Raw genomic sequence first — 27,906 nt, 5'->3', positions numbered from 1 at the left:
CCCTTTATCCACGACCAGCCTTCGACGTAGCCTTGAATGGAAGGATTCCATCCTTCCTCTCCGTTTACTTCCTCGCTTTATACCTTTTAAGATTTCGCAACTAGGGATGCATTGATGATGATGACGATGATGATGAAGATTGAATACAGGTGGCAGCACCTAGCCTACTCCTCTGTAATAGCACGAACGGAAGGGGGTTGCCAGTACCTATTTAGGGATACTGACACTGAAAACAAGAATGTCTGTAAGAATATAATTCCAAGTAAACTTCAACCTTCACTGAGTAAATATGGTGTACTTTTCCGTTGTGCCAGCCGAGTTAACCAAACAGCATACACACGCAGCTTGTCAAGCTTTCAGCTTGTCAAGTAATGCCGTGCTGTAATAGTTTCTCCTTTTACTGGTGAACTTTAAGGAATGTTATCGTCAGCGGTTGCAGTTTGTGGCCAACCGAATGTTCGTCGTCACCCAATTTGGTACGACCGCACCGCTTAAACTATACTGCCCAAAATTTCACAGTGGAAAATGATGGTAGGAAGTCCCCGTACACAGCGTTTAACTCGTGTTTAATTTGCGCAGGCGTATTGCCTTTCAAAAACAAAAATCTAATGGCAGTCGATACTCGATTCTGTCCATTTTCACGAAAACACTCATCGATTCACTAAAACGACTGTCAAACAACAACTGTGCGTCCAAAATGTACGAAATTTTGATGAATGTCTCACTAAGCATGGACAAACAAATTCCTTAACTTTTGTTGACATTTGCTGCTATCTCTGTTGAGCAGAGGTGGCCAACCCGCGGGCCACATGCGGCCCGTTGTAAGCTTCAATACGGTGCAATAAGTGAACATCTATCACCATAAAAAAGTTCATAAAATTCCGTTTATGTAAAGTTATGATAAACTGAATATTTTCAGCTTGAAACTCCCGCCACACTGCTCTTCTCCCACTGGTCCATCCCGTCTTTTCTTCTGTTGCTGCGGTTATTAGTGTCAAGTATAATATTTGCGGCCCAAAAACGATAATCTTCTTCCAATGTGGCCCAGGCAGACTACACTCGTTTTGTTACGAAGTCATATCGGAAGCCCATCGAAGTGGGTAGGGCCTCTCGCAATCAACTGAAAAATATGCTGCGATGAGACAAAGTAGTAAAGGAGTTTTGCTATTTGGGGAGCAAAATAACTGATGATGGTCGAAGTAGAGAGGATATAAAATGTAGACTGGCAATGGCAAGGAAAGCGTTTCTGAAGAAGCGAAATTTGTTAACATCGAGTATAGATTTAAGTGTCAGGAAGTCGTTTCTAAAAGTATTTCTATGAAGTGTAGCCATGTATGGAAGTGAAACATGTACGATAAATAGTTTGGACGAATAGAATCTTTCGAAATGTGGTGCTACAGAAGAATGTTGAAGATTAGGTGGGTAGATCACATAACTAATGAGTAGGTATTGAATAGGATTGGGGAGAAGAGAAGTTTGTGGCACAACTTGACTAGAAGAAGGGACATGTTCTGAGGCATCAAGGGATCACCAATTTAGCATTGGAGGGCTGCGTGGAGGGTAAAAATCGTAGAGGGAGACCAAGAGATGAATACACTAAGCAGATTCAGAAGGATGTAGGTTGCAGTAAGTACTGGGAGATGAAGAAGCTTGCACAGGACGGAATAGCATGGAGAGCTGCATCAAACCAGTCTCAGGACTGAAGACCACAACAACAACAAATGTAGCTTATAATTTGTGGAATTTCTTGACTTTTTGGAACTTAGTTTCGAGGCAACTTTACTCTGTATAAGTTAGCTGTGAAATTTAGAAATTGGCATATGAAGAAATTTAAACGTTTCTAATAAATGCGTTGGAGGGGACTCAGTCATGGCCTTCATGACGCCGCCGTAAAATCCGCGCATGTTGCGCATCCGATTGTAAGTCAATGCTTTGCTCGACGTTTACTACACTTTATTTTTTAATAATTCTGTTATGAATGCTCACTGTATGGTGCAGCAGACGGCAAGCAGAAATTTGCGAAAAAGGAAGACCAGTAAACGAGAACAATTCGGCGATCTCTTCGTTATTTAGCTGATACACAGCCATCTATCGGCTGCTCGCCGAAACTGAATCGTGTTGCTCAAGGCTACCGCCAGATGACTCCACTGCATAGGGACGCCTCCAGCGTGTAGACGAAAGAGCATCTGTTTTCGTAGCTCTCCGTATATTGTATACCATTCAGTGTTAATGCTGAATAAATAAACCACATTTCTAACAAATTAAAACTGCTAGATTGTTTGACTTTGCAGCCAATAGTATCGGACATTTCCGGGAACGCTGTCGACAGTTAAAATTTTACACATACATACTGACAATATATTCGTTTACAGAATTACCCAGCGAGGGGCAGCTGTCTACCACCGTCTCACCCCATGAAAAAAACATCTTCGCTAATCGAACTCGCATCCTGCCCAGAGAGACTTATCAATTCAGCAAGGCGGGTTCGAGGGCATATTTCCAAACAAGCGACTAATAATTTGGCGACGCTCCCCTTCTTTTCCTTCGTACATTATCACCCGCATAAATTTACACTACTATGTTACGTACTGCACACAATCTTGCACTTGGCCAGGGGCGACCTACACATTGACATGGAGCCTTTCTGAACTTCGTGCTCCAAGCTGCTACTACCAATTGTTGTGCACCAGCTATAGAAATCTTACAGCTGTAACAGCTCCGGTACACCTTTCAGCTTGTCGCCCCAGGTGGCGGTTGGTGTCGCTTGGGCCTCAAACGGAGCCCATCAGTTTGAAAAAAGGCATAATATGAAATGAACATTGCCTAATTGAGGAAAGTACCTAAAGCCAACTGTAGTGAAATCTTAAAATTATTTTTCAGTCGCTGCAAAGCGACTTTTGCCGCCACGCCCACCCCCTTCCTCCTTCTACTACATATGTCCTGGGTATATGCTTTTTCAACACAACATTTTAAATGAGTTCCCTATCCAAAATACGCGTTTCGCTTTCATAAATGCCTGAAAATGTGTAATCTATAGTGTGTTATCAGATATCGGAAATCTCTTTATGATAACACAGAAGTAAGAGCTTTTTTACGGGATGTTACGTTGTTGCAGTTCTCGTTTTAATGTTTTGTTTCTGCTGTTCCCGTGGCACTGTTGTTGTTAACACTTACCTATGGAAGTCTCTTAAGCTCTGCACTCGCTCACGTGATAGTGATCGTCTTGTAGGGAATAGTATGAGTAGTAATCAAATGAAAAAAGTAAGTGAACTGTTTATTATTTCAAAAGTAATCGCCATGACTGTTAATACATTTATCCCTCTGTGGGACAAGACGGTCAATGCCTTCATGGGAAAATGATTGCGGTTGCCTACAGAATCATGACTATGCCGGAGTGTACTGCTTCGTCCGAAGCCAATCGACGGTCACGAATGTTTCTCTTCAGCGTTCCAACATCCAACAATATGGAAATCGGATGGGGAGAGATCGGGACTTTATGCAGAATGTGTAATGGCTTTCCAGCAAAACTTCTGCTGTCTACTCTAAACAACGTTAGCAATATAATGTATCAAAATCTATCAGCCTAGTGGCAGTGGACGAGCAGTTTACTACAAACATATGAAGACCCAGGTTTTCAGACAGAAAAAAAGGAAGCCACAAAAGAAATAATGGAGATGCAGCATCATCATCGTGGCCCTGGCGTCTGTCGAAGAGGTGTGTGTGTGTGTGTGTGTGTGTGTGTGTGTGTGTGTGTGTGTGTGTGTTAGACAGACAGAGAGAGAGAGAGAGAGAGAGAAACGGCAAATTATATCCACAGTTAAATACAAAGGGATCATCTGCTAAAAATGCGTCTTATATTTTTTTGCTGTAGACCGAATGTGGGATTTCAGCCGAAATTTCTATTTGTCTTTCCCATTTAACAATGATTTAATGTAGAGTATGAAGACATTTAGCCTGTTGTGCAGATTAGTGCTATGTTGCCGAAACTTTTACTTATGGTGCTTGTTTTGCGTTCAGATGTTTACTATATTGTTCTCAGATTTTTTTGTTCAAATTTCCAGTATTCGTTGTAAAATTAACTTTAATTTTTCCTATTGTCTTCCTTTCCTTCTAAATTAGGACTCCGAATTGCGTCTCTGTGTGATATAATCTGTCATGCTATCGCTAATACGGGATGACTAAGCGTATCTGAAGTAACTTCCCATGTCCCATACCCACGTTTCACTGGCGCGACTAGAAAACGGTTAAGTCGAAATTTCGATACTGCGCCGTAATTCCATACTTCAGTTGTAATTTAAAAAAATATTTTGTCGATGTTTAATTAATATCTGAATTGTTTTAGCCCGCATCTCGTGGTCGTGCGGTAGCGTTCTCGCTTCCCACGCCCGGGTTCCCGGGTTCGATTCCCGGCGGGGTCAGGGATTTTCTCTGCCTCGTGATGGCTGGGTGTTGTGTGCTGTCCTTAGGTTAGTTAGGTTTAAGTAGTTCTAAGTTCTAGGGGACTGATGACCATAGATGTTAAGTCCCATAGTGCTCAGAGCCATTTGAACCATTTTTTGAATTGTTTTACTACAAACAGAACCCGCGACAAATAAATTTCATAATTTGTCAATTTCCAACGTCCCCATCAAACACGCTTTTTCAATTGCAACTGCGTTATTTTCATATTTGTAGTAAGTAGCATCTGGTGCTGAGATAACACTCTTGTTTAATTTCCTTACCGAAAGTGAAAACAAATGAAAAGTCTAAATCAAATTAGTATCAGCAGCAGTTGGAAAAGGAATTGTGAAGACATATGTAAAAATTCTATATTGGTGAGGGTGAAAGAATTTTGAGAAACATTTTTATGACCTTCAGTGTCCAAACAAACGAACGTGAGAATTAATTTAACAAAACATGAGGAAATAATAAATTAAATATACGTATATTAGTTGTTCTGTAAGTATCACTGAAAGATATTCTGTGGTATTAGCCAAAACCACCGCGATGTTCTCGACTCATCACGGTTCAAGTAACTTTTTCTGTACATTTGGATTTAAAAATGTTGGTTTCATTACATGTTTTACTGATATTTGATCATTTAGTGCATTAGACCACTACGTCTATTTGTTGTTTCTGTTCGAGTATTTTATGAACTTATTTTGGAGTGCATACTTTAAAAATGTATGTTTATGCACTAAAAGCACTAAAAGATGATTACTGCATAAAAACAGTAGCAATTATACCTCGCTGTACGTTAAACTGTAGGTTCTCCTACAACTGATTAGCCTTTTCATGGGTAGAAGAAAGGAGAGGGACGCTTTTCAACAGGATTATGCCTAACAAAAGAACTGGTGTTCGAAACAACCTTCGGATTGAGAATAGCTGGATCTTTTCACGTAGGAATTATTTAACTTTCAATAATGCCCTCTTTCCTAGTAAACTGACTAATACTGTAAAAATAATCCGTGGATAATTATACTACCACAGCTACTAATACTATTACTACTGCTAATTCAAACGAAACTGTAATCAATAACATAACAAAAATAGAATCTTCCGCTCCTGTTCATATGGATTACAGTGTGAATCTGAAGTTATCAGAGATCTAACTTTACCAGAAACCAGTCTGCGGTTCTAAGGATCAAATGATCAAAGGACTTAAAGGGAGGCAGTAGTTTAGAAGGGGGTGAGACATGTTTGTAACCTATCTGTCCATGTTATTCTGTCTCTGAAGCTAAGGAGAAATTTGGGAAGGGAAGAAAAGTCCAGGTAGAAGAAACAAAAACTTTCATATTCGCCGATGACAGTTATTCTGTCAGAGACGGAAACAGTTGGAGGATCATTTGAATGGCATGTACAGTGTGTGGAAAAATAGATCGTAAGGTGAACACCAATAAAAGTAAAGCAAACAAATGTAATACAGTGTAGTGTAATTAAATTGGGCGATATTGAGGGAATGAAGACTAGGAAATGTGGCACCAAAATTAGTCGACAAGTTTTGCTGCCTGCGGAAAAAAACAACGACGGAAGTAAAAACTCAGACTCCCGATATCCAGATATGCTTATAAAACCTGTCTTCATCAATACTCGTGCAAGCATTGCGACATATCACAGTGTTAAGGTGCATGTACACGAACAATATTTTACGTCGATATTTGTTCGAAATAGCGTTGCCGTCAGCACTGATATAATGTGGCAGCAATACACAACAATTTTGCGCCTTGGCCGGACAATATTGCTGATGTTGCAGACTGCTGAAGGTTATTGCAGACATATTACCGAGGGGTTGCCGGTATTGACCACCAAGGTTGGAGAATATTTCGTACTAAAGGGCACTATGTAACTCTGTCCTCGTCTGTAAGTGGTTCCCTGTCGCTTTCACCTTTGTTTTTTGCTTCTCTCATCGACAGCGCTGCACTGACGAGAAGACCTTACAGTTTCGGGAATTCAGTTCAGGATGAGACGTCGCTGGTTAGCAGTAAACCTCAAAGATGTCCACCCATAAAAGTTGAAAGCGCACTAGCCAGAAGATTGTAGAGAAAAAGAGCTCTAACTTTCGCACATCGAAATGGCAGCGTCTGCAGCTGATTCGTTTGACATGTCGGCGATCCAAGTCCTGCTCCATCTTCGGATATCTTCTCATTTTTTTTAAGTATTTCAAAAAATCATAACTTGCAAGTAATGTTGATGACCTAAAATGTTATCAGTTACATCATAAACAAAATTAACATAAAATGTGAATTACAGTTTACGATGCATCATCAACCATCATTGTCACTTTTTAATGAAATGCTCCGGTATGCGTGGTGTGCTTCCAGATTTCTGATGAAAGAAATTTTTACAAGAATGTTAATGGAGTATGTTTTCCAATAGATCTCTAAAAAAAATGTCGTTCATGTAAACAATAGTCCTCCATAAACTGGGCAAAATGTCAAAATATTCTTTTTTGGCTTCGATGTTTCTACGACAATTATCATTCTGGCACTAGTCTGTAAAATACGAAATTGACAAAAAAACGGCGATATTGTAAACATTTTCATTTTCATATAAATAACACTCTACCTGAAATTTTGTTACAGTGGTTATTAAAGCTTAGATTTACCTCCATTAAAAATGCAGTTGAAATTAGTCTACTTTTTAAAAAGAAAATATTAATTGGAATTCACTTTTTAATATTAATTAGTTGTAACAGTCATTTCATAAGTAAAATTCTTTATGACTTAATTTCGCTTTTGTTCGGAAGTTTGCATTCGTAAATTTGGCAATCTGTTTTGTTAGCTTATTCTTATTGTGAATCTATTGTGTCCAGCAGTGGCGAAGTGGACAAACGACAGAACTTTGAATTTTATAAATGCAATTCATCAACGACCATAGCTGTGGGGCGTCGAAATTAATGTATACAAAGATCACATTCTGAAAAATAACGTTTGGTAAGTCGTTGCTGATGAGCTCTGAATCACGACTGAGTCTGTTGTGAGGTTTATCACGTGTGCTTCCGTGTGCTGGTGAACAGAAAGAAAATATAAGAAACTGTATGCTCGTTTCAAACTTACCTTAATGAAATCCTTCAGCCCTGCTACCCAAGCGTCGCATATTTCCGGTACCAAGAGGCTCATTGATGAGTAGTGCACTTTAAAGATGTATGATAGAGTTCTGTACGACCCACCGGTAACTAAAAACTGAAGAGTGATCCCCAATCGGGTTGTTATTGGTATATTCGTACGCTCTCTCAGATTTATATTGGTTTTAGCAATTGTCGGACCAATTGCTTGTACGAGATATTCGATATCGTGTCTGGACATCATGGTAAAATACCGGAAGAAGGTATGTAGCCAGCATCACTTCACGAGTTAAATTTTCTGAAACATTCCGCTTACTTAAAAAAGAGCGCATCCACAAAGTAGAGTTCTCCTTTTTTTCTAGCTTTATTCCTTGTGTGCTGTAAAAGCAGTAGAATCGCATGCACTTCTATTAGTTCGCGTCCGTCCATTTTGCGGCAGTAGTGTGCCCCCGTGTAAGCGCTTCTGGCCCTGAAATGTACTGCCACAAACATTGCCGGGAAATAGCGGCCGGTACTGTTGCGGTGCATGTGGCCGCAATTCGTGCGGCCCCAATATTGCTGGACAACATTGTCGGGGTATACTGTCGGCAATATGACATTTTTATGTCCCCTGTAAACGTAACTTTAGAAACTGTTGCGACTGAATGAAGCGCAAGTGGCCACTATTGTGCGCCGGAGCTCGGTTGGTTATCGCGTTGACGCTGCAGGGCGTTGAGCGGTGGGCGTGTGAGGCACGCGAGGGTTTCCCACGGTGCCGCGAATTGGCAAACCGTGGCCCGGAGGGGGCCGCGACAGCCGGGAAGCGCCATTACCACCGCCTGCATTCAAGGGCGCCCCAGGGCCATCCAGCCGCCACGTGCCACACTTCTGCAGCACAGACACTGGTGACCGCACCTGGATCGTGACCAGCCTCTGAAACAATAATCACCACGAGTTTCAGGTCGTTAGCCTCTCAATCTGCTCGAAAGATGAAAGGTTGGTCCTTTTTTCCGTTCCTAAGTCGATAAAAATCAAACCCTTATAGGGTCACTTTTCTGCCTACCTATATGTCTGTATGTCTGTCCAACTGTCGAGACCCCTTTTTCTCAAGAATGGGTAGAGATATCAATTTGAAATTTATGTCAAAGACGGTCCCTTGTCGGTATACACAATTTAACATTCTAAGCCTATACAGTCAAAAGTTACGGCCATTTATGTCACATAGTTTGATTCCCACGAACTCACTAATCAAAATCTGTAGATAAACTATCTATATGCATAACGAGCCTGGTGGTCTAGCACTTAAGCGCGTGCCTGGAAACCGAGAGCGTGCGGAATTTAACTTCGGTCGGACCACAGATTTTTGTCTTAACCTAGTCCTCACCCCTCAGAGATGTGAGGGGTAGCCAGAACAACAGGTGGTTCGGATTTCACGTTAAACTATAGGTCCCCAATCTCTGTATGGTTGCTAGTCGTGTGACTAGGGCCTCCCGCCGGGTAGACCGTTCGCCGGGTGCAAGTCTTTCGATTTGACACCACTTCGGCGACTTGCGCGTCGATGGGGATGAAATAATGATGATTAGGACAACACAACACCCAGTCTTTGAGCGGAGAAAATCTCCGACCCAGCCGGGAATCGAACCCGGGCCATTAGAATTGACATTCTGTCGCGATGACCGCTCAGCTACCGGGGGCGGACCTTCAGATGTTGAACTGAGGTAGGTTAGGGACAAGCAAGTCGCCGAAGTGGCGTCCAATACAAAGACTTGCACCAGACCATTGAACCACACGAAATAATTGTCCTTATCTACATACATAATTAAGTTTGTACGGAAGCCTTAGAGTGCAAGACCCATTCACACTCGCTCCTATTTTTTTTAACTGTCATTCTCCCACTCGATGTCGACAGGACATTAAATAATCAATTTCAGGATTTGCCCGATGTTGTTTATGGAAACCACAGGCAACTCAGTCTTTCGAAATGTAAGTCCAGTGCATGCGAACTGTTGACCATTCTCTTCCTTCTCTCTCAGCCTTTTTTTTTCTTTTTTTTTTTGGTCCGTGGGGGATGGGGGAGGCAGGGAGAGAGGGGGAAGGGGGACCAGGCGACTGACTGAGTTCATTTAATTAAAATTCCTATCCAACCACGTAAATTTAGTTTCTGTCGTAGGCCGAATTCCTGGATGTTTCTTTCGACTTTTGTTCCCATAGTCCTCTTCAAATGTGAGGTTCCTGTCTTTAATTACCTTACTGTTTAAGAATGCTATACTGTACCGTTCCTTCCTTTTTACAGCAAGCAAAATTTCAGTGCAGCAGTAAACACCAAACTAGCACTATTTCTACAGTGCATTACATGCCAACAAGAAAACGCCCAACCTCATTACGGTCACAGTGACCATCTCTTTTTACAGTTTAAGAGGAAACTATTTGTTGATTTATTCTACCTGTCTGAAAGGTAGGTCGCCAAGTGGGGTTGCATGGTCCCATGTGCGGACTGCATTAATTCCATCCCGTCACCTGTAGAGGTTTATGTTTCAGTTAATAGTAGCATCGTAAAATTCGGATTTCATAGTGCTAGTCATACCTCAATCGATTAATTATACCATGCATGTCCTCCCAGCCCATAAAATTGTCAACGGCGTGGCAATGTTTTGTCCACCAGGGCATACAGGCTGAGGTGCTTAACATTTTCACTTCTAATAACTTCTGGCTCAGATACGCTTGTAATCTCTTTTCACCTAGACCAGGGGCTCAAGAAACAAAAGCAAACGCGATTTTGCAATTTCATCTATCATTCAGGTACAGGCATTACATTAAAATAAAATGAATTGTGGAATTTTCTTCACCAGACCAGCGAATCTGTATAATGGTATATATTGATATAGCTTTTTTGTTGATCTGAAGAACTATGGAGTGAAAATACTTTTAATATCAGCTATTTGAATGGCACGCTTTCCAGAAATTTGCTCTATTGCACCTCTCTATCGATACTGATGTAGATATTACGTGTCGCTCGCCCTGCGGCCACTTCGGTTTGCGTGAACTCCAAGGCGGCGTAACATCAGCCGGAGACAACAGCATAGAAATGCACATATCTAATGTCTTCTTCTTGTCAGGCTTACAGAAAAGCTGTGTCACTGAATTTGTCTCTCAAAAATCTGCTATTCTAGCCCAAGATATATCACAGTTGTAATTTTTTTTATAGTTGAAGCCTGTTTCTCTATGTTCCATGACGGATATAAATAACACTGACAATGAGCAGACAGGCCATTCCATCAGAACCACCTGATGATGGCGGAAAGGTTATTCGCCGAAATATCGTGGGACTTCAACGATCGCATCCGGCTGGACACCCGAGAGCCCTGGAAACAACACATACGAAGGGAAAGCCTCCGATCACGTACTGTTTCTCGATAATCAAGTTGCGAAGTTCATGAGCCCCTGGTTACTACTCATTCCGATGAAACAAGTTACAAATACATTTAACGAAACGAAAGTTATTTGAAGTAAAGATCTTAGCACAGCACAGCGGGTGCACAGTCTGATGAGGCAGGGGTGCTGGTCAACTCGGCCGCTTGGCAGGTGTGCCGTGGGAGCGCCAGGCTGCGCCGCGGTCCTAATTGCTCTATCTCGGTCACGCCCGCTCGCCGCAGCTTGCCCTAATGCCCTCTCTTCCTGGACGTCCCCGCAGCGCTTACCACTGCCCATCTATGCTCAAGCGCGTGTTAATGGCAGTAGTCTCAATGTTTCCACGTAAGGTACTAGTGGTTTCCCTCACTGTCGAGAGCCAGTGAAGCCTTACGTAACTAATCGTGTGCGCCTAGCGCGATAGCGACGCATTTTCGAACTTGTATAAGTGCGTACCAAGTGGTCAGCGCAGTCGTTGCACGTGAGAACAAGAACTGTGTGAACTCAGTAAAAGCATTCACGAGATACACTTGACGTGGCAATTACTCCCAAGCGAAGCAAAGCGAAACAAAATGTCAACAGAGGAAGAGGATTGCCCATTGCGTGAATAAGTTTTAGATCCAAACTGGTATTCTTAAACGAGCTTTCAGCTAAGGGTACAAAATAAGTGTTGTGACTTGGCAAGAGAACCAAGCCACTACGATTGGTAGCCGAAAGGAACGCGTTAAGCTCACGCAGGCTGGCGTGAGGTCTGGAACATTTAAAGGGATTGAGACTGGCAAATAAAGTACGTAGCTGATGGAATACTTAACTTTAAACCAATAATTGGTGAACATCGGTCTGACGGTACATGCATCACAAGATAAATAGCAATTGATAATGGCGCCTTGCTAGGTCGTAGCAAATGACGTAGCTGAAGGCTATGCTAACTATCGTCTCGGCAAATGAGAGCGTAATTTGTCAGTGAACCATCGCTAGCAAAGTCGGCTGTACAACTGGGGCGAGTGCTAGGAAGTGTCTCTAGACCTGCCGTGCGGCGGCGCTCGGTCTGCAATCACTGACAGTGGCGACACGCGGGTCCGTCGTATACTAGCGGACCGCGGCCGATTTAAAGGGTACCACCTAGCAAGTGTGGTGTCTGGCGGTGACACCACAATAAGCATGACGACGTTAGAGGTCGTACGGAAAGTAGGGTGCGGGGGAGCATGTGCACGCTGAACGGTGCAGATTTTAATACCTGTATGGCTCAAATACAAGGACATTACTTGAACTGAAGTATAATTTTTGCCTACCAAATAAGTTGTCAACTAAGGTATTCAAACATTTTCATTAACTTTTCTGCATGTTTTCCTAAGAGAAAGAAAGGGAAAGACAAGCAGAAGGATGGTGATTAGGATCGGTGAGGTAACGGCGACATAACACATCCAGAATTCCCTCAGAACTCATTTGTAAACGTGATCAACCTTTTTGTAAATACATCCATTTATGGTGGCAGTACACAACAGTGCCAGCCAGCCACGGCAGCCTAGTGTTACCGAGCTGAGAAAGTCTTTAAAAAGTAGCCAATAGGATCACTCACCCTTCTTCACTTTCGTCGGTATTCTAGAGCAGGAAATTCCTAAGTGTCTTCGCATAACTTTGTACTGCACTATATATTGTGCTACCACGAGCACTTGATTTTATAGGAATACCATTTGCAAAATAAGACAAGAATGTCTAGAAGCTGAGAGACGACAATTACCAAAGAAAAGAAAGTTAATTCGAGTTAACAAAACAGATACAGTTAACGCGAAGAAGCGGCGTTACTCGGTCTTCGAGATAGTAATAATAGTAGTTTGAAATATCGTAAAGAAAGCCCTAATGACACAGAAGCTGTCTGCTATCGATGGAGTGCTTTTACGCTTTGAAGATGAAAAGATGTTATTAGTGCTACGGAAACAGTGGACGAAGTTGTTAAAAAATGTTAGACTTTTTATATTGAGTGTTATCTTGTATATCGCTGTCAGATTAGTTCATCAGTTTCAGGCGTCAGTCCCCTGTTTCTTATATGCATATTCTCTCCTCCTCTGCAAAAGGAGTGTGAAGACGGATTTCAATGTTCCACCTACACCTCTCTTTTCCACGTGCAGTAATTTCTTGTAGCATACAGCCCATATCTCACTCCAGAGTAAAACCCCATACAGCGTTGCTCTCATTGCCAGGTACATACACGTTTGACCAACCTACTGTGTGTAGATTTGTTTGCTTAAGCGAATCACTTGATGTATCTCTCGTACGTCTTATTGTAAGGAATAATACGATGCTACTCTGTGCTATTTAAAGGTGTCCCGCCATATTACCAAGAAGGCGCATCTGCGTATCCAGACTTGACACAAAATGTGTCAGTTCACTTCGTTAGTCCTGTCATTCACAGTGACAATTCGTAAGAGCTTTTTTTCAGTTTCTCATGATTGTGCAATATTGATAAGTTATGAAACGAAATGTGATACTCAACCATAAATGTGTATGAACCTTTTACATGAACAATAATTCACTCAAAGTCTACAGGGTGTTCAATGATTGCATCCGGCAGACTTTTTCTTACACCGGTGCGCAGACGAACAGCAGTTTCCTGCTCTCGTAGCGAACACAGTGGGTACGTCAGACACTATATTGTAATTTTTCTAGGTATGTGATAGGTAACACCAAGAGGACGCTGTAATATACGGACAATGGGACAGCCACCTGCTTTCTTTGAATGTTTTTCACTTCCTTCTTCGCCTTGTCAGAACACAAGGCAGCCATTCCATAATGCTGGAGAGGTTTCACGTTGACTGCTCAAATTCATTTAATCATTTTTTTCGTGATTCTTTTGAGAACATCCTGTGTATATCCATTTTCGCTAATGAGGTGTAGTTTCTACCTGGACACGTTTGCAGTCAGAATATTCGTCTGACTGAGCTGACAACCTTCACCAGTGGATTATACTGCATCTGCATCGACCAGAAAATTGCTAACGATGTGTCATAAATCGGCAGCTCTTTATTGGACCAATTTTATTCAATGACGCCATCAACGGAGGATATTACCTCAATCAATTTCTAGAAAATTTCGTGACCTAACTCAAGGACCACATGAGAGTCAACAAACAGAACTGTCCAAACGACTGATGTTTATTCCACTTTTAGACCTATTATTTGCTGATACTGGTAGATATTTTATATCTCCGGATCTTATCCTGTTGGATTTATACCAATGTAGTTCACTATAAAAACAAGTATACGAAACTTTTTGTGTGGTTTTTGGCTACTCAGCCATATAGCCGGTACATCAGTGTTTTCGTAATCTCTGACATCTTTTATTCTGTACTTATCACACAAATTATATTTTCATTTCATTAGTTTAATCATCTTATATGAAGTTTGAGGCGGACATATCTTTTCAATTATATTCTAAATTTATACGCAGGACGTACACAGTACTGACACATTGATGACAAATTTATGCACGACGCAGAACTCGAAACAGTGCCCTCCAATTGGCGAGGGAGTGCAACTATTCCGAAACCACGTATCGTAGCTATTCCAATGCAGACACAGACACCCAATACTCAGAAAATAACAAACAGAAAATGTTCGGTGTTGTTAAGCGTCGTGCACAGACACCCCTTAAGAACGCAATTTAAAGCAAAATGCACTGCCTTACGTACCATTTCAATTATTTTTTTATATGTCACACTTCTGGCGCTCATTTACACTGACATACGCTAGGACAATCTGGGTTAATGCAGCTCCAACACATGTGCGCTGCCATCTTGTCGTACAGAACGCAGTTCTACGAATCATAAGCAATGCCTCACGATACACATGCACTGCGGACATACGCAATCAATTACGCTTCGACAGCAACGGAATTCACAACGTGACTGTACACGAACTCGAGACACTAACAACTCCTTCATCCACAACTTTGGAACTACAACCATAACCAAAGGTGAGGCCCAAAAATACTTTTCGTTCGGGATTTTTAATCACATATGGCAAGCTTAAACTAGGCACACAGACAACGCATTGTCGCCGAGCCACTGTATTATGACAAATGACTGGCGCTGCCACTGTAGGTCTTATAGCCCACAAACTGACAACAACAAGAAGCCGAACATGCATTACCCACCCGACATCCTACAATGAGAGGCAACTGTTATGATCAAATTGACCTCTCTGATGGCGACTTTGGCATGTTATAGATATGCTGACGCCGGAATTGACCCAAAAGACAAACACCGCCGGAAAAAAAAATTAGTACTCCTGGAAATATGACGTCGATTTCGATGACGGCATATGCCACCTGGGGGATGCTAGATGTACTGATAATGGTAGCGTCGTTCCCCAACAGATAGTGTAGTGGCACAGCTACACTACTGGCCATTAAAATTGCTACACCACGAAGATGACGTGATACAGACGCGAAATTTAACCGACAGGAAGAAGATGCTGTGATATGCAAATGATTAGTTTTTCAGAGCATTCACACAAGATTGGCGCCGGTGGCGACACCTACAACGGGCTGACATGGGGAAAGTTTCCAACCAATTTCTCATACACAAACAGCAGTTGACTGGCGTTGCCTGGTGAAACGTAGTTGTGGTGCCTCGTGTAAGGAGGAGAAATGCGTATCATGACGTTTCCGAGTTTGATAAAGGGTTGATTGTAGCCTATCGTGATTGCGGTTTATCGTATTGCGACATTGCTGTTTGCGCTGGTCGAGATACAATGACTATTAGCAGAATATGGAATCGGTGGCTTCAGGAAGGTAACACGGAACGCCGTGCTGGATCCCAACGGCCTCGTATCACTAGCAGTCGAGATGACAGGCATCTTATCCGCACGGCTGTAACGGATCGTGCAACCACGTCTCGATCCCTGAGTCAACAGATGGGGAAGTTTGCAAGACAACAACCATCTGCACGAACAGTTCGACGACGTTTGCAGCAGCTTGGACTATCAGCTAGGAGACCATGGCTGCGGTTACCCTTGACGTTGCATAGCAGACAGGAGCGCCTGCGATGGTGTACTCAACGACGAACCTGGGTGCACGAATGGCAAAACGTCATTTTTTTCGGATGAATCCAGGTTCTGTTTACAGCATCATGATGGTCGCATCCGTGTTTGGCGACATGGCGGTGAGCGCACATTGGAAGCGTGATTTCGTCATCGCCATACTGGCGTATCACCCGGCGTGATGGTATGGGGTGCCATTGGTTACACGTGTCGGTCACCTCTTGTTCGCATTGACGGCACTTTGAACAGTGGACGTTACATTTCAGATGTGTTACGACCCGTGGCTCTACCCTTCATTTGCCCGCATCTCGTGGTCGTGCGGTAGCGTTCTCGCTTCCCACGCCCGGGTTCCCGGGTTCGATTCCCGGCGGGGTCAGGGATTTTCTCTGCCTCGTGATGGCTGGGTGTTGTGTGCCGTCCTTAGGTTAGTTAGGTTTAAGTAGTTCTGAGTTCTAGGGGACTGATGACCATAGATGTTAAGTCCCATAGTGCTCGGAGCCATTTGAACCATTTTTTTTTTTTTTTACCCTTCATTTGATCCCTGCGAAACCCTACATTTCAGCAGGATAATGCACGACCGCATGTTGCAGGTCCTGTACGGGCCTTTCTGGATACAGAAAACGTTCGAGTGCTGCCCTGGCCAGCACATTCTCTAGATCTCTCACCAATTTAAAACGTCTTGTCAATGGTGGCCGAGCAACTGGCTCGTCACAATACGCCAGTCACTACTCTTTTGAACTGTGGTATCGTGTTGAAGCTGCATGGGCAGCTGTACCTGTACACGCCACACAAGCTGTCTGACTCAATGCCCGGGCGTATCAAGGCCGTTATTACGGCCAGAGGTGGTTGTTCTGGGTGCCGATTTCTCAGGATCTATGCACCCAAATTGCGTGAAAATGTAATCACATATCGATTCTAGTATGATATATTTGTCCAATGAATACCCGTTTATCATCTGCATTTCTTCTTGGTGTAGCAATTTTAATGGCCAGTAGTGCATCAGGGTGTCACCTGTGTCAACCCTTTAATAGGGAATGCTCACAGCCGGAAAGCTCAGTGTGATGCAAACGTGTAAATCGAGCGGGCACCCATGCCACAGAGATGCACTCTGCTTCCTACAACTAACTGAGCGAATCTGAAGCGGGTCAAATTGTGGCCTTCCGAGTGGCGGGATGGTTCCTTCGGAGAACTGCTACACAAATTGGACGTGCTGCGTCAGTTGTGTAACGATGCTGCCATCAGTGGTCACTTGAACATTCTCACAACCGTAGGTTGTGGACGCACTCGCAGCACAGACGCCTTCCAGGATGGTAAGAGCAACAGTGGCGGCGAACTGCAAATTTCTAAAAGGACGCTCTAATTTTTTTCCAGCAACGTAGTTGGTGCCCAGCAACAACGATAACCTGGCCACTGTGAGCATTTCCTCATCACCATGCATGAACTGTCGCTGCTAGAAGCTTAAATACGCCCGTAGCCGTACTACCCGTCCAGACTTTCTACACGGTGCCTGCCATCACGCTTTCCTGATCTTCCTTTCACCGACATACGCCTGCTATTATGCAATCACTTTTCTATGTTCTAGATGAGGCATAAAGTGGGTGATCGCACCCAGACGTACGGACACCACACTCGCGCCTCTCATGACTCCTCGATAGAAATACTAACCCTTTTGCAAAGGTGACTGTAGAACTTTTTGTGATGGCCGCCATGCAAGTGCGTACGTGCACGAACACCATTAAATAATAATTACAATTCACGCTGTACATGGACGTTTATAAAATTGGGGCAGGGGGGAACGGAGGGTTCTAGTAACTTTTTTAGACAATCTTTCCATTTTCATTAATGACATTTCCCATTTCTTCTCAATCTGAAGATTTGTTAGCAACATACCTCGTCCCCCTTTCTCAGCCCTCTTCTGCAGTCTCTTCAGTTCACATTACATTTGTACTTGACTGGCGTACGGAAGCCTTGGCCTCCCTCGTGCGTTCTGTCCCGGCATTTTTTCTTCCACCATCTGCTCTGCGATAGGACAATGTCTGTACAGGTGCCCACCGCTCCCAGCGGGTGAGACACTGGAATCACCTTCTGAGAAGTGGGGTTCAATGCCCAATCAGTCCACCCAGGTTTAGATTTTCCGTGGTTCCACTTCCACATGCTTAATTTTATCCAGGCTTGTCCATTAGGCAAAAATTTTTCTTCTTTGCTCCAACGGTCCCTCCTACCTTGACAGCCCCCCCCTCCCCCCCGACCACACACCGGCAATCTGTCCTGTTTTATGGAACGCTCCTGCTGTACTCTTCATTCAGTCTCTCCAAGGATCTTTACTATCTTTCTCCAACACCAAGCATCAAATGCTTGCAAACGTTTTTGTTCTGCTCCTCTTCTACTCATATAGCTGAACCATAGAGGTCAACTTTTCAAACTAAACTACTGAAATATAGTTTCATGTTGTTTAACGTAATACTGTTTAACGTTGGTAGTTTCTTCCTCTCATTGAATACTGTTTCAGCGTGTGCAATTCTCAATTTAATTAACTAGCAGTTTCTAGGGTTCTCTTTCATTCTGCCACGTAGATACATAAACCTGGTGACTATTTTCATGTTTTCCCCGCCCAGATTTAAGTTTGTTGACACTGACACTTTGCTACCATGGCTTCAATTTTGTACTTGTTTATTACGTATTATGTGTTTCTGAAATGGAACACATTTTCCCTATGTATTACTACTCCCACAAAATAAAGACTTTTACATTAACCCTCCTCCCCTCCATGACCTACGCAAGTTATGAAAGAGTAAAGTAAAATGTGGATGACAAATGATCAGGTTAAGTTGCGGAGAATACTGAAAATTAAATGGATACATCGGATAACTAACGTTGTCGTGAATCGAATTAGGGAGAAAAGAAATTTAAAGAGCAACTTAGCTAAGACAAGTGGTCTTTTAATACGACATTGATTTTTTCTCTTTTTTTTCGAATCGTGTCCATTCAGTCAACTCAGTAATGATGGACGATAAGATAACGTATTGTAGGCGACTTTGTCAGTTACGACGGTACGAGTGTAAGAACAACACAACGCCCAGTCCAGGAGCAGAGAAAATCTCCGACCCGGACGAGCACGAAGGGAGACAGGCTGTTCGCATCTACACTGATGATAAAATAAAAACAAACTTAAAGCTACACATGTTTCAGGAACAATTACACACGGGGAAAACAATAATACGGTTAGATTCGCAGACAACGTGAGACAATTAGACGAATCCGAACACTGCCTTCAAAAGGCCAATGAAGCACTATGTCTACGTGATTACTCTGCTATTCACGTTCCACTCTCTAACGGCACGCGGGAAAAACGAGCACTTAAATTTTTCTGTGCGAGCCCTGATTTCTCTTTTTTTTATCGTGATGATCATTTCTCCGTATGAAGGTGAGTGCCAACAGAATGTTTTCGCAATCGGAGGAGAAAACTGGTGATTTAAATTTCATGAAAAGATCCCGTCACAACGAAAAACGCCTTTCTTTTAATGATTGCCACCCCAATTCACGTATCATGTCTGTGGCACTATCTCCCCTATTTCGCGATAGCACAAAACGAACCGCCCTTCTTTGAATTTTTTCGATGTCATCTGCCAGTCGCACCTGATGCGGATCCCACACCGCACAGCAATACTCCAGAATCGGGCGAACAGGCGTGGTATAAGCAGTCTCTTTGGTAGTCCTGTTGCACCCTCCAAGTTTTCAGCCAATGAATCGCAGTCTTTGGTTTGCTCTCCCCACAACCTTATCTATGTTATCGTTCCAATTTAGATTATTTGTAATTGTAATCCCTGAGTATTTAGCTGAATTTACAGCCTTCAGATTTGTGTGACTTATTGCGTAATCTAAATTTTGCAGATTTCTTTTAGTACTCATGTGAATAACTTCACACTTTTCCTTATTCAGGATCAATTGCCACTTTTCGCACCATACAGACATCTTATCCAAATCATTTTGCAAGTCGTTTTGATCATCTGATGACTTTACAAGACGGTAAATGACAGCATCATCTGCAAACAATCTAAGACGGCTACTCAGATTGTCTCCTATGTCGTTAATATAGATCAGGAACAATAGAAGGCCTATAACACTTCCTTGGGGAACGCCGGATATTACTTCTGTTTTACTCGATGACTTTCCGTCTACTACTACGAACTGTGACCTTTTTGATAGGAAATCACGAATCCAGTCGCACAACTGAGGCGATACTCCGTAGGCACGCAGTTTGGTTGGAAGACGCTTGTGAGGAACGGTGTCGAAAGCCTTCTGGAAATCTAAAAATATGGTATCAATTTGACATCCCCTATCGATAGCACTTATTACTTCATGAGTATAAAGAGCTAGTTGTGTTTCACAAGAACAATATTTTCTGAAACCGTGCTGACTATAAAATGGGGCAGGGGCTAGACCGCCTGGAGGGGAGGCTGTTCGTAAAAGACTTGCTTTCAAATAAAGAGAAAAAGAAGTGAATTGGGAGTCCATGGGGTCACGTTACCCAAGGTCGAGGAGGCCGGCTGACCACTAGCGGCTATCTTAATTGCCGGCGCGTTAACTGAAAGGCGTTGCCGACCGTAAATTTGTGGAGGAGCCTTTGTCCGGATGGGGCCGCCTCAGTCGTAACAAACTTGCCGGCTCAACTAGGGGCAGTAAATCCCGCGCTCCATCCCACAGGGCATTCCCTCACGGCGCTAGGCCAGCAGGCATGTTGCCTGCCCGAATACTAATGCACGCCGGCCGGCGTAACATGCCGTGCTGTACTCACAGTTCAGAGCACGCTACCAGGACAACGCCACAATAGGAAGATTGGTACCCATTGGCCGCCCTGTGTAGCCGAGCGGTTCTAGGCGCTTCAGTCTGGAACCGCGCGACCGCTACGGTCGCAGGTTCGAATCCTGCCTCGGGCATGGATGTGTGTGATATCCTTAGCTTAGTTAGGTTTAAGTAGTTCTAAGTTCTAGGGGACTGATGACCTCAGATGTTAAGTCCCATAGTGCTCAGAGCCATTTGGACCATTTGATACCCATTGCAATAGAGCTTGTCACAGAGGACACGCTTAGAAGGCAGTGGACAATTCAAACTTAAGAACTTCGTAGCAGATAAAAATGTGTACCGGACCGATATTCGAACTCAGAACCTTGTTTGCCTTTTGCGGGCTATGCTATTACCAACTGAGCTATCCAGCCTAACTTCCAAATATCACAGAACTGCCATAGTTAACAAAGTTTGTAATCTCTCTCCGCCTTCCTAATTTCAGCTGTTGTCCACAATATGCAAAGTCTATTATGAAAAATTTGAGTAGAGCGAAGGTTTCAATAAACTTTCTAGCTTACTTAGCTTTTCGTGTAGAGTTGGCTCCAGTTCTTCTTGTCTAGGGGTCTGATTCTTGAAGCTCAAATTCTCACATTTTAGGCCCTAATTGTTGAATTAACCTAAATAAATCTGAAGTTTGTTGTTGCAGAACTTTTGTTGTTACGTTAATATATTCTGTCACATTTTAGTATATCATAGTCTTGAATCGTAGAGGGAGACCAAGAGATGAATACACTAAGCAGATTCAAAAGGATGTAGGTTGCATTAGGTACTGGGAGATGAAAAGCTTGCACAGTATAGAGTAGCATGGAGTGCTGCATGAAACCAGTCTCAGGATGAAGACCACAACAACAACAATAACAACAACAACAGTCTTTAATTTTCACATTAACAAAGCCAAAATTACACTGTTCGCCCAAAATACAAAAATACGTCCGATCACACCACAGGCATGCTTACTACTCCTTCACTCTGCTGTAATAACCGTATTCCAAAGGGTTTACAATTTTTCTTGACAAATAAATTTCTGTTAATTTCGATTATTTCATAAATGAATCCAGAAATAAACATATTAAATAGTACTAAATTGCGTAATTAATAACAAAATTTTAAGTGTGCCAAATAATTCGTAATTTCAAATGTTTCTAAATAAAATTATTTTAACAGTACAAAATGGTTCAAATGGCTCTGAGCACTATGGGACTTAACTACTGAGGTCATCAGTCCCCTAGAACTTAGAACTACTTAAACTTACCTAACCTAAGGACCTCACACATCCATGCCCGAGGCAGGATTCGAACCTGCGACTGCAGCGGTCACGCGGTTCCAGACTGTAGCGCCTAGAACCGCTCGGCCACTCCGGCCGGCTTAACAGTACATTCAGTACTTATCGATCAAAGCATCGAAAATTAATGAATTCGATTTCATAAATTTCAGCTTGAAATATAACACATCGTGTACAAAATTATATGAAAGCTTTCAGGAAAGCAACTGAGATAATATTAACCTGTCCAAAATTCGAAAAATAATACTAGTATCGACAACTACTGTCGAAGAAAAGTAATGCTATAGGACGATGTCTCGTTACACATTGTAGCCTACGGTTTATGGACTTAGTGCCATACCGTTGACCTATTCTGCGCAGGATATTGTGGTCGATGAACAATGACCAACTTTCTTCCGTAGCGCTGGCCGAGTTCATTCGCTTTTTCGGAAAGGGAGGTCGACATTACCTTCTTTCAGCCGGTCGGCTTCTCTCTGCAATGACGCAATCGAGACGCACACCCTGTAGTGTTTCTCAAACGATTTTAAAGAAATTGCTCGGTAAAAAAATCATTTTTGCATTACTAATAGCTTTATATGTTACCTTCATGATGACGTGCCCATCATTTCGTTAATCGTCATAGTTATTGTGATATTTGGGTTTAGGTAAGACACTGCACCAAATTTGAAAAAAATTGCAACGAAAAATATATAATTTTGCATTTGCATATGATATATATTACATAATGTGTTGTAGCATATGAAATTTAGCTAACATATTGAATTTTTCTTTAGAATTGGATACAGATCTCTGTCATCAGTCTCGAGTAAATTGGTCTGATGTAGCAAATTCATCTGCGATCGCGTGCGCCAACGATAAAGCCAGAATGAAATATCCACAGCAATACTCATATTTCATAAATAGTTTGAGATGTCGATATGAGATTTTGGCAAATGATAGCATGCAAAGAGGAGATTATTTTGCCTTATGGTTATTATACAAAACTTCATTATCTACCGTGCTTTTCTACTAAATACAATCTTTTTTGTTGAAAGAGTACGATTTTTAAGGGCCACCGGTAATTGGTTAAACGAGAAATACTTTGGGTTTTGTAACCGCGTAAGTGAATACATATATTTAGTTTTGTATCGAGGATGTACTGATTCATACGCTATTGACCTTACTTTCCCACAGGTCCTTAAACTTAACAAGCCATGTTTTTAGAATTCTTCCGCAACTGCGTCTGCACAACATGTTAGTGGAGTGACATTGTGTCAATTCCACTGAGTTTTGGCAAAAGGAGAAAATTTTAACATGGAAAAACGGGAAATGTACATTTTACTCAAAATTCGCGTCTCATGTCGCTTTTCTGAAATTTGTAAATAGTTAACAAGCCAGGCGAAGATAAATCGCTGCTTTTGTTGTGTATGCAGCGGAATTCTTTCTAGACTTAACTGTAACAGAGGTGACAGACCTTTTTTAATGGTCACCACGCAAGTTTGGACGTGGAGGGGCTCTTCAGTTCAAGCGATCTTCAGTTTAGAAAGACAATTCCCCTCCAGCGCTCGGTATTTGCCCTACTGCTCCTGCCGCCACCCCTACCACTTTCGCTCTCCCCAAGGTTTGCCCTGCCGATTGCACGTCTACCGGCCACATTATTCAGCTCGCACTCTACTGCCGTCCCCGTGACGTCACACGGACGAGTTGCCTACTTGCGGGGGCAAGGCTGCGTCGAGACGAGCGGCGGTTGATTTGTCAGCGCCACATACAGTGGTTGGACAAAATATGGAAACACTAGAAGGAATACATGCTTGAATATAAATGCAGATGCTAGCCAAGCCTGAATTTTGCACCGTCGTATCTGACCATAAACGACACCTGTGCAATGTTCTCAATACACTGCAAGTGTCAGTCGTTCGTCAGAACAGTGTTCTGTGTAATTGTGAGGGCATTATGTCGGAACTAATTGAATTCGAACACGAGCAAATAGTTGGTCCTCGCACAGTGGGTGCTTCCATAACCAAGGGAGTCGAAGTGTTGGGTGTTCCACGAGGTACGGTATTGAATGCATACCGCAAACAGGGAAAGTGAAAGAACAATATTATCAGCTAGGTCACGATGCCGATGGAAGTGTGTGTTGAGTCATCGTGAAATCTGTCTTTCAACAGGACTGTAACGAGAAATGAAGATACGACGGCTGGAAAAGTCACTAAAGAACCGTATGTTGCGCTAAAGGAGCTCCAGAAGATGGTAATTGCAGGGCGAGCTGAACTCCAGAACCACTCATCAGTGATGCAAATTGACGTAAAAAGGGAAACGTGGCGCCGAAGCCATTAAACTTAGACTATGGAGCGATGGAAGAAAGTCGTTTGGTCTGACGAGTCTTGTTTCACAATGTTTCCATTTCTGGCCGAGTTTACGTTCCAAGAGTGAAACATGGCGGTGGTTTCGCGATGATTCGGGCACCCGTATCGTGATGTTCCATGGGTCTCACGGTTATTCTGCAAGGTCGCATTACTGCCAAGGATTACGCGATCATTTTGGATGATCAGGTTCATCCCATAGAACAAGCTCTATTCTCCAATGGTGATACTACGTTCCAATTAGGGCCGTTGATAAAATATTGATATACTGATATTTTTCCAAAAAGTATTGATATATATCAGCAATATTTTTACGCGATATATTGATATGGCAACATCGAGTGCCGGTTTTTTTATTTATATATTTTATTTTTTCGCAATTTTCGGTAAAGATATGAAACTGTTCTTTTGAAATTGCAGAAGAACGTAATTGGACTTTCACTGTATGAAGGAGTCTTACTTCTTTTTGAGCTTTCGTCACGTCCAGTCTTTCTCTTTGACTGAGTGAAGTCAGTAAAGGTGGCACAAAGTAGTAGTCCGATTGCACAGGGGGGCCGGCCGGTGTGGCCGTGCGGTTCTAGGCGCTTCAGTCTGGAACCGCGTCGCCGCTACGGTCGCAGGTTCGAATCCTGCCTCGGGCATGGATGTGTGTGATGTCCTTAGGTTAGTTACGTTTAAGTAGTTCTAGGTTCTAGGGGACTGATGACCACAGATGTTAAGTCCCATGGTGCTCAGAGCCATTTGAACCATTTGCACAGGGGGAGGGGGAAATGCTGATGTAATCGGCGCACGGCGGTGCCAACATAAACTGCAACATTTAACTTCACCAAGCAATTTTGACGCTACAACTGCTACGTCGTTGCCGCTTGCATAAATGAAAACACTGGGAAGTCGACGTGAAGGATTCCGGACAAATCCCGTATGTGACAAAACGGACCTAGTGGACACCTTTTATTGTGTCATTTAAATGCAGTTACCATTGTATCTGGCCCCGGTAGCTGAGTGGTCACCGTGAAAGAATGTCAATCCTAAGGATCTGGGTTCGATTCCCGGCTGGGTCGGAGATTTTCTCCACTCAGGGACTGGGGGTTGTGGTGTCTAAATCATCATAATTTCATCCCCATCGACGTGCAAGTCGCCGAAATGGCGTCAAATCGAAATCCTCTCTTCCAAAAACCTTACAAGCTTTTCAGTCTGTTCCTGACCACCCTGCACATTACTATCTGAATCGTTCACCCCGTCAGCCGATCACAGTTTCAGGATGGTAGCCAATTGCTTTCAGGGGCAACAAAGATACGATTTTCAGTATTTCATTTGATTACTGATTGACTTTAAAAATTAAAATTTTATCATTCTACTCAAGTAGTAAAGTTAGAAACTACGTGTGTCTTGAGTAATAGTAAACTCACTGCGCGTAAATTACCCAAACTACATTCAGACAGTGATTAAGACTGAGGGCACTTAGCGACTTGCTACAAATTTTACACATAGTGCCAAACCTTTCTGAAACTTTTTCTCGCTGATACCCCAGCAAAATAATGAAAGGAAAAAGTTTACCACTTACTATATTTTCGCAGTTTCTGCAGGATCAGACATGACTCTTTAATTTATTACTTCTTTGTTACTAGCTCTATTCGGAACAAATGTTGCTAATACAATCCACATATAGCACTGAATGTATTTGCGAAATTACACTCCTGGAAATGGAAAAAAGAACACATTGACACCGGTGTGTCAGACCCACCATACTTGCTCCGGACACTGCGAGAGGGCTGTACAAGCAATGATCACACGCACGGCACAGCGGACACACCAGGAACCGCGGTGTTGGCCGTCGAATGGCGCTAGCTGCGCAGCATTTGTGCACCGCCGCCGTCAGTGTCAGCCAGTTTGCCGTGACATACGGAGCTCCATCGCAGTCTTTAACACTGGTAGCATGCCGCGACAGCGTGGACGTGAACCGTATGTGCAGTTGACGGACTTTGAGCGAGGGCGTATAGTGGGCATGCGGGAGGCCGGGTGGACGTACCGCCGAATTGCTCAACACGTGGGGCGTGAGGTCTCCACAGTACATCGATGTTGTCGCCAGTGGTCGGCGGAAGGTGCACGTGCCCGTCGACCTGGGACCGGACCGCAGCGACGCACGGATGCACGCCAAGACCGTAGGATCCTACGCAGTGCCGTAGGGGACCGCACCGCCACTTCCCAGCAAATTAGGGACACTGTTGCTCCTGGGGTATCGGCGAGGACCATTCGCAACCGTCTCCATGAAGCTGGGCTACGGTCCCGCACACCGTTAGGCCGTCTTCCGCTCACGCCCCAACATCGTGCAGCCCGCCTCCAGTGGTGTCGCGACAGGCGTGAATGGAGGGACGAATGGAGACGTGTCGTCTTCAGCGATGAGAGTCGCTTCTGCCTTGGTGCCAATGATGGTCGTATGCGTGTTTGGCGCCGTGCAGGTGAGCGCCACAATCAGGACTGCATACGACCGAGGCACACAGCGCCAACACCCGGCATCATGGTGTGGGGAGCGATCTCCTACACTGGCCGTACACCACTGGTGATCGTCGAGGGGACACTGAATAGTGCACGGTACATCCAAACCGTCATCGAACCCATCGTTCTACCATTCCTAGACCGGCAAGGGAACTTGCTGTTCCAACAGGACAATGCACGTCCGCATGTATCCCGTGCCACCCAACGTGCTCTAGAAGGTGTAAGTCAACTACCCTGGCCAGCAAGATCTCCGGATCTGTCCCCCATTGAGCATGTTTGGGACTGGATGAAGCGTCGTCTCACGCGGTCTGCACGTCCAGCACGAACGCTGGTCCAACTGAGGCGCCAGGTGGAAATGGCATGGCAAGCCGTTCCACAGGACTACATCCAGCATCTCTACGATCGTCTCCATGGGAGAATAGCAGCCTGCATTGCTGAGAAAGGTGGATATACACTGTACTAGTGCCGACATTGTGCATGCTCTGTTGCCTGTGTCTATGTGCCTGTGGTTCTGTCAGCGTGATCATGTGATGTATCTGACTCCAGGAATGTGTCAATAAAGTTTCCCCTTCCTGGGACAATAAATTCACGGTGTTCTTATTTCAATTTCCAGGAGTGTATATTATTGTATGACTTGTAGTTCAGGAGATATAACGTCATAAACTTTGAGATGTGACAAAAAAATGGATGTTGGAAGACATTTTATGCATGACAGTTCGATGCCTCAAATAACTGGGGATAGGGACAATACTGGTCGAAAGATATTTGATTAATCGTAACAATCTACACACGGAAATCCTATGACGAGTAATACGGAGTCGCGGATACCGCGCTAAGACACGTATGAAGCTGTACTGCGACAACTAAAGCCTATACTACAAAATAACCGATTTAGTCTATAATGCCTCGTGATGACTGGGTGTTGTGTGATGTCCTTAGGTTAGTTAGGTTTAAGTAGTTCTAAGTTCTAGG

The 27,906-nt window shown here is 43.4% G+C and overlaps 1 protein-coding gene across 1 annotated transcript in view; it reads right to left on the bottom strand.

Annotated features, from left to right (window-relative positions):
- The window catches only part of LOC126175697 (phospholipid phosphatase 1-like), an 820,416-nt gene that overhangs the window by 61,641 nt on the left and 730,869 nt on the right, over positions 1-27,906 (bottom strand). The window lies entirely within an intron of this gene.

This window comes from Schistocerca cancellata, chromosome 3 (genome assembly GCF_023864275.1).
Source record: "Schistocerca cancellata isolate TAMUIC-IGC-003103 chromosome 3, iqSchCanc2.1, whole genome shotgun sequence".
Taxonomy (NCBI): Eukaryota; Metazoa; Arthropoda; class Insecta; order Orthoptera; family Acrididae; genus Schistocerca; species Schistocerca cancellata.
Note: the sequence above shows the minus strand (reverse complement) of the source record. Positions and strands in the feature narration are given on the sequence as shown.